Here is a 6,375-nt window from a genome sequence, read left to right as displayed (position 1 = left end):
AGAAAGCCTTATTGGTATGAACAGTAAGCTCTCATGAATGTGTCATCTACTAGGAGATGAGGGTTCATGTTGTTTTTGTCAACTCTCATTTAAGGAAAAAAACGTTAATTCATCTTGGAACTCATTGTCAGATCTCTTTTGGTACATCACCATCAGTGGTCATCAGCCACTATACCCTATTCGTTCTTACTTTGTGTTGTCATTGGTTCTGGTAAATTCTGTTCCTCACTGAGAATTGCCTCACTCATTTTATGTTCTTTCTTTTCTTTTGTTTTTTAATGCTTATATATTTATTCTTTTGAGAGAGAGAGAGAGAGAGAGAGAGAGAGAGAGAGAGAGATAGCAAGAAAGGGAGAGGCAGAGAGAGAAGGAGACAGAATCCCAAGCAGCTTCTGTGTTGACAGAGCGGGGCTCGAACCCACGAACTGCGAGATCATGACCTGAGCAGAAACCAAGAGTCAGAAGCTTAACTGACTGAATCACCCGGGTCCCCCTATGTTCACTCCTTTCTAATTGCACACACACACACAAACACGCGATTCTAAAAGGAAAAACAAATATCACCAATCTCATATTAATTATCATTAAATATTTGTGTATATATGTGTGTAATTTTCCACCATCGTTTTACTGTAATTACTGTTTTATATACTCCATATTAAATTTACCTTTTGGTATTACCATAAACTCATGATATTTCCTAAACAGGTACCATTATTATAATTAGTGACTCACAGATTGTCATAGCTTGCTCATTAGAATCTCCTTTGTCTTTTTTAGTGTTCTCCTTACGTGTGGAGAGTGCGAATTTTGGCAGTGATAGGATATCCCATGCCCATCCTAAGACTTCAAGCTATTCTCCATAGATCCTGGCTTCCAAGCGCATTATAATCCATAAGGTTCATTTGCGAAGTTTATGAAAAGATGATTTTTTTTCCTGGTGAACAGAGCTTCCTGCCAAATCTCAGGGCCTGGTGAGTGAGCAGCAGGGTGACTTTGTGTAGTGTACAAACTGCACACATGTGCAGAGCGGCCCAGCCTGCTCCCTTTTAGTAAAGATCAGCATTAGAGACTGATATGCCATTGTAGGCCATTCGCTTACATGTACACAGTGGACAACGGGACGGCTGTAGTTTTTGCATAGTGGTTAAAAGCACCAGCTTGTTTTGAATCCTGGCTCTGCCACTAACTATGCTGATTTTGGCGGTTTATGAATCATGTCCACCGTTTTGCTTTCTTATACATAAAATGGGAATAATAACAATACCTACTTCAAAGCATTCTGATGAAAATGGGATATGTCAACATCCATAAAGCTCTTAAAACAGTGCCTGGCACATAATGGGTGCTATTAAAGTGTTTTCTGCTTCCAATATTACTGCTTTTAGTGATAGTACTAGAAAAGAGAGTTCCCTTTCCTTCCTGAAGTTTGCATTGCTATTTTAAATGAATTCTATCATGCAGCTGTGCTCCATTCTTACAACCTAAAGGTCTTATTTACTATCATAACTTGCTCCTATGATGGCCATGAGGACATGGAGGGCAAAAGAGAACGCTCCTATAAACAAAGGGAAATAAAACTGGGGGCTGAGAATCACACCAGGAAATTAACACACCATGCATGCCATCCACGATGGGGAAGGCCACCTCAAAGAGGCATAAATAAGGGGTCTAAAAGATGTATCACTTCGCTTAACTTATGCTAAACAATAAAAATGGCAGACTTAACTATTGGCTAGGCGTGTATTTCATTATTTCTAAAAATCTATGTAAAAGATATTAGAAAGTAATAATATGTATAAATAATAACTGGCCAGTAAAGATGGGATCAGTATTTCTTTCTTTAATTTTTAAATTATTTTTTATTTTTATTTTTTTCAGAAACAGAGAGAGCATGCATGAGCAGGGGAGAGGGACAGAGGGAGAGAAAGAGAATCCTAAGCAGTTTCCATGCTCAGCACGGACCGGACATGGGGCTCCATCATATGAGGCTGGGATCATGACCTGAATCGAAATCAAGAGTCAGTCATTCAACCAGAATCAGAATTTCTGAAAGAAATGACATATTTCAAACTACTCCAGCCCTGTGTCAGGATGCCCCCCCGCCCCCCCCCCCCCCCCCGTATACTCAGCATTGTTTGTTCTGATCTTTTTTGGAAGGATTTTCATAATCCTGTACCTATTATAATCTCTCGTAGCTTATGTTGGAGTATTTGCTATGTGCTAGCAACTTTACTTGGGGTGTCACACTTAATTCAGACAAGAAGCATATGTATTCCACGTTTATTTCATTTCTCCAGATAAGGGAGCTGAGGGGACAGCAGTTAATCAAATTGGGTAACTCAGGAAGATCAGGTAAATGGTAAGGTTGGAATTAGAAGTTGGCTCTGTCTGGTTAAATGATTAGGGTGCTGCACCCTATAAATCAGCTCACATTTAAGGTCAATATTGCTGATGGATTAATATTTCAATTGTTTTGACTAAAATGTTAGAGTTTGGAGAGGCTCAAACAAAATTATTAATTTTCTAACTTTTAAAATACAAGGCTTACTTTGGAGAATTAAGTTATATCATTTTCTTGATCTTTCTATGCCCCCATTTCTATTATGGTAAAATGGATAATAATAATAATATCACCTCGTGGATTGTTGTGGGGAGTAAAGAATATATACATGTAAAGCTCTTTACGGTTAGCTGCTCTTACTATTATCATTATTGCAATTATATACTCTTCTTCATGTACGTGAAACTGGGACGTTCGGGAGTGAACAATTCCCAGAAGCTTTTCACATAAGACCAGCCCAAAGCCCTCTTTGCCAACCCTGGACGGAGCTGACGCCCCCACAGGGTTGTGAATCCAATTTTGTGTCCATCCTGCTTCCTCCCTGACGTTTTGAAACATTGTTTTCGATGAAAAGCATCTTGTGCTGCTTTCTCTATGATTTCAGCTGTCATCTTCCCAGAAACCCAGAAGCTTCCCTTCTCTGCAGAATATACTTTGTACCACTTCCCCCATGGTTGGTGATAGCTGGACCAGACTCACCTTTAGCTCCCATACATAATGGGAATTTATTGGTGTCTGGAAGTGTCTTGTCTGAACCATTTTCTTCATCTTTGAGTAAATTCCTAAGAATCTAAGTACACATGCTTTTTGTTATTAGTTGCACGTGATACACAAAATGCAAGTATATCTGAAGGAGAATGCGTATATACGTTCCCTCATCACGCTTACTTCCTTCTCTTCACAAATAATTTCGACCAAGTGTGAAGGCCTTAGGAGTGTAAAGACAATGTCTGTAACCTCCGTGAACACAGAGCATAGAGCATCAGAGTGACAGAACAGAACGTGCTGACTTGGGTTGTCATAGTTTCTGTAAGATAGATATGCAGAGTGGGGCAAAGGAGGAAGTGATCTGTCCCTGCTCGTAAGTGAGCACAGCATGGAAAGGGGAATCCTAGAGAGCCTTTTGATGGCATTGATGATACAAGGATAAGTAGAATTTCATCAAATAGCCAAGGTAAAAAGAGTATTCTATGCTAATCAAGTGATGAGTACAGAGTACACAGGTATGAAAGACCAGGGCATGCTCTCCAACCACAAATAAGTGGGAATGACTTGTGTATAGTGTGTGTGTGTGTGTGTGTGTGTGCGTGCACACGCGCATGTGCTTTTGAGTTGGGAAAGATAAGAGTGTCAGAAAACTAGTTAATGGGAGTCTCTGCGGACCCTGTGAAGAAGTTTGAACTTGATTCTGAAAGGTACGAATGAATTATAGATGGAGTCTTGATACAAAATAAGATTTGTATCTTAAAATGTTCTGGAATCAGATTAAATTTCTTTTTTTCTTTTTTTCTCTTCCTTTTTTTTTTTTTAATTTTATAGAGCAATGGGTAGTATGCTAGAGATAGCCACCAAGTGAATATAAAGTCCAGGAAGGAATGCCATGAAAACATCAAACACACTAACCAAAATCTAATCTTAGTCTTGGAATTACCAAAAAAAAAAAAAAAAAAAGGCATTAAAGTTTAACTGATGAGGAAGACAGAAATAGATATGCAATGCTGTAGTAGAAGAACTAGGATAGAAATGTATTTCAGTACATGACACAGTTTCTAGGAGAGCCTTCTCAATTCTACTTTGTTTGGATATGGCAATCTGGAGAGGGTGCTTCGGAAAACAAATTTTATTTAATCAAGAAAGCAATCCCATTTACAATTGCACCAAAAATAAATAAATTTATATAAGGAACTGAAAGACCTATACTCTAAAAACTGTAAGACATTGATGAAAAGATATTGAACACAAACAAAAGGAGAGCTATACCATGCTCATGGACTGGAAGGATTGATATTGTTAAAATGTCCAGACTACCTAAAACAATATACAGATTCAATGTAATTACCATCAAAATGCCAATATCATTTTTCACAGAAGTAGAACAGATAATCCTAAAATTTGTACGGAACCACAAAAGACCCTGAACAGCCAAAGTGATCTTGAGACAGAAGAACAACCATATATCTATCACTGGGGTGCCTGGGTGGCTCAGTCGGTTAAACATCCAATTTTGGCTCAGGTCATGATCTCACGGCTTGTGGGTTCAAGTCCCACACTGGGCTCTGTCCTGACAGCCTGGAGCCTGCTTCAGATTCTGTGTTTCCACCTCTCTCTGCCCCTCCTTTGCTCTCTCTCTCCCTCTCTTAAAAATAAATAAACATTAAAAAAAAAAAAGATGGATATACCACAAACACAGATTTCGAGATATACTACAAAGCTGCAATAATCCAACACTATGGTACTTGCACAAAAATAGACACATACATCAATAAAATAAGATAGAAAGCCCAGAACTAAAACCCATGTTTGTATGTCAATTAATCTAAAACAAATGAGGCAAGAATATATAGTGGGGGAAAGGTGGTCTCTTCAACAAATGGTCTTGGGAAAACTGGAAAGCTACATGCAAAAGAATGAAATTGGATAACTTTCTTATACTACGCACAAAAGTAAACTCAAAATGGATTAGAGACCTAAATGTGAGACCTGAAGCTGTAAAACACCCCTCCCCCCCCAAAAAAAAAATAATCTCTTGGACATTGGCCTTAGAAATATATTTATGTATATGTCTCCTTAGGCAAGGGAAACAAAAGTAAAAATAAACTATTGGGACTACATCAAAATAAAAAGCTTTCATACAGAAAAAGAAACCATCAACAATATGAAAACACAACCTACTGAATGGGAGAAGATATTTGCAAATGATATATTCAATAAAGGGTTAATATCCAAAGTATATAAAAACCTTAAATGACTAAACACCAAAAAAAAAAAATGTTCAGTTAAACCATTGGGCAGAAGACCCAAAAAGACATATTTTAATGAATATATACAGAGAGTGAATAGACACATGAAAAAATGTTCAACATCACTAATCATCAGGGAAATGAAAATGAAAATCACAATGAGATATCACCTAACACCAGTCAGAATGGCTAGTGTCAAAAAGACAAGAAATAACAAGTGTTGGTGAGGACGTGGAGAAAGAACCCTCTTGCACTGTCTGTTGGAATGCAAATTGGAGAAACCATTGTGGAAAACAGTACAGAGTTTTCTTCAAAAAAGAAGAAAAGAAATGCCATAGAAACCAGTAATTCCACCACCAAATATTCACCCAAACAAAACAAAAACAAAGCGTTATTTTAAAAAGATATGTTCACCTCTGTGTTTATTGCAGTGTTATTTACAATAGCCAAGATGGGGAAGGAGCACAAGCGTCCTCTGACAGAAAAATGGATCAAGAAGAAGTGATACACAGACACACACTTGCACACACGTGCACACACACATTCATAATGGAATATTACTGATTGCTGTATTCTGCAGGGAAGGAAGAAAACTTGCATGTCTTCCATTGTCTAATTGTGGGGGTCATAGTATTGAGAAATCTCAGTAACTTGCTTAAGTCACTTTCAGTGTCTTCCATAGCCACGCTGGGGCATTTTGACAGCCATGTTGAGCCTTGGAGAGAAGACTGTTCAAAAAGAAATCTGCCTGGTATTGTTGCAAAGCTTGTACACAATATCCATGACAAAGTTTCAATGAGTATCCGATCACATACTATAAACAACACAACATTCCCTCTCTCTGGTGTGTTTTCAAAATATCTTTCCAGCCTCACACTACAAGCCAGTTTCGGTCACTCACAACCAAATTGGTTATACACTTGCCCTTGACTGTGTTGCAAGCCCCTACTGTTGCAACCTACTCTCCACAACATTCTTTTTTATGTAGTAGATTACTGTGAAAAGAGGAAGTCAAATTCTTACCTTATCAAATAATTCAAAATTTCCACTGAAACAAAAACAAAAACAAAC

This window comes from Acinonyx jubatus, chromosome C1, assembly GCF_027475565.1.
Source record: "Acinonyx jubatus isolate Ajub_Pintada_27869175 chromosome C1, VMU_Ajub_asm_v1.0, whole genome shotgun sequence".
In the NCBI taxonomy this organism is placed as follows: Eukaryota; Metazoa; Chordata; class Mammalia; order Carnivora; family Felidae; genus Acinonyx; species Acinonyx jubatus.
This window is presented reverse-complemented; position numbering follows the sequence as displayed.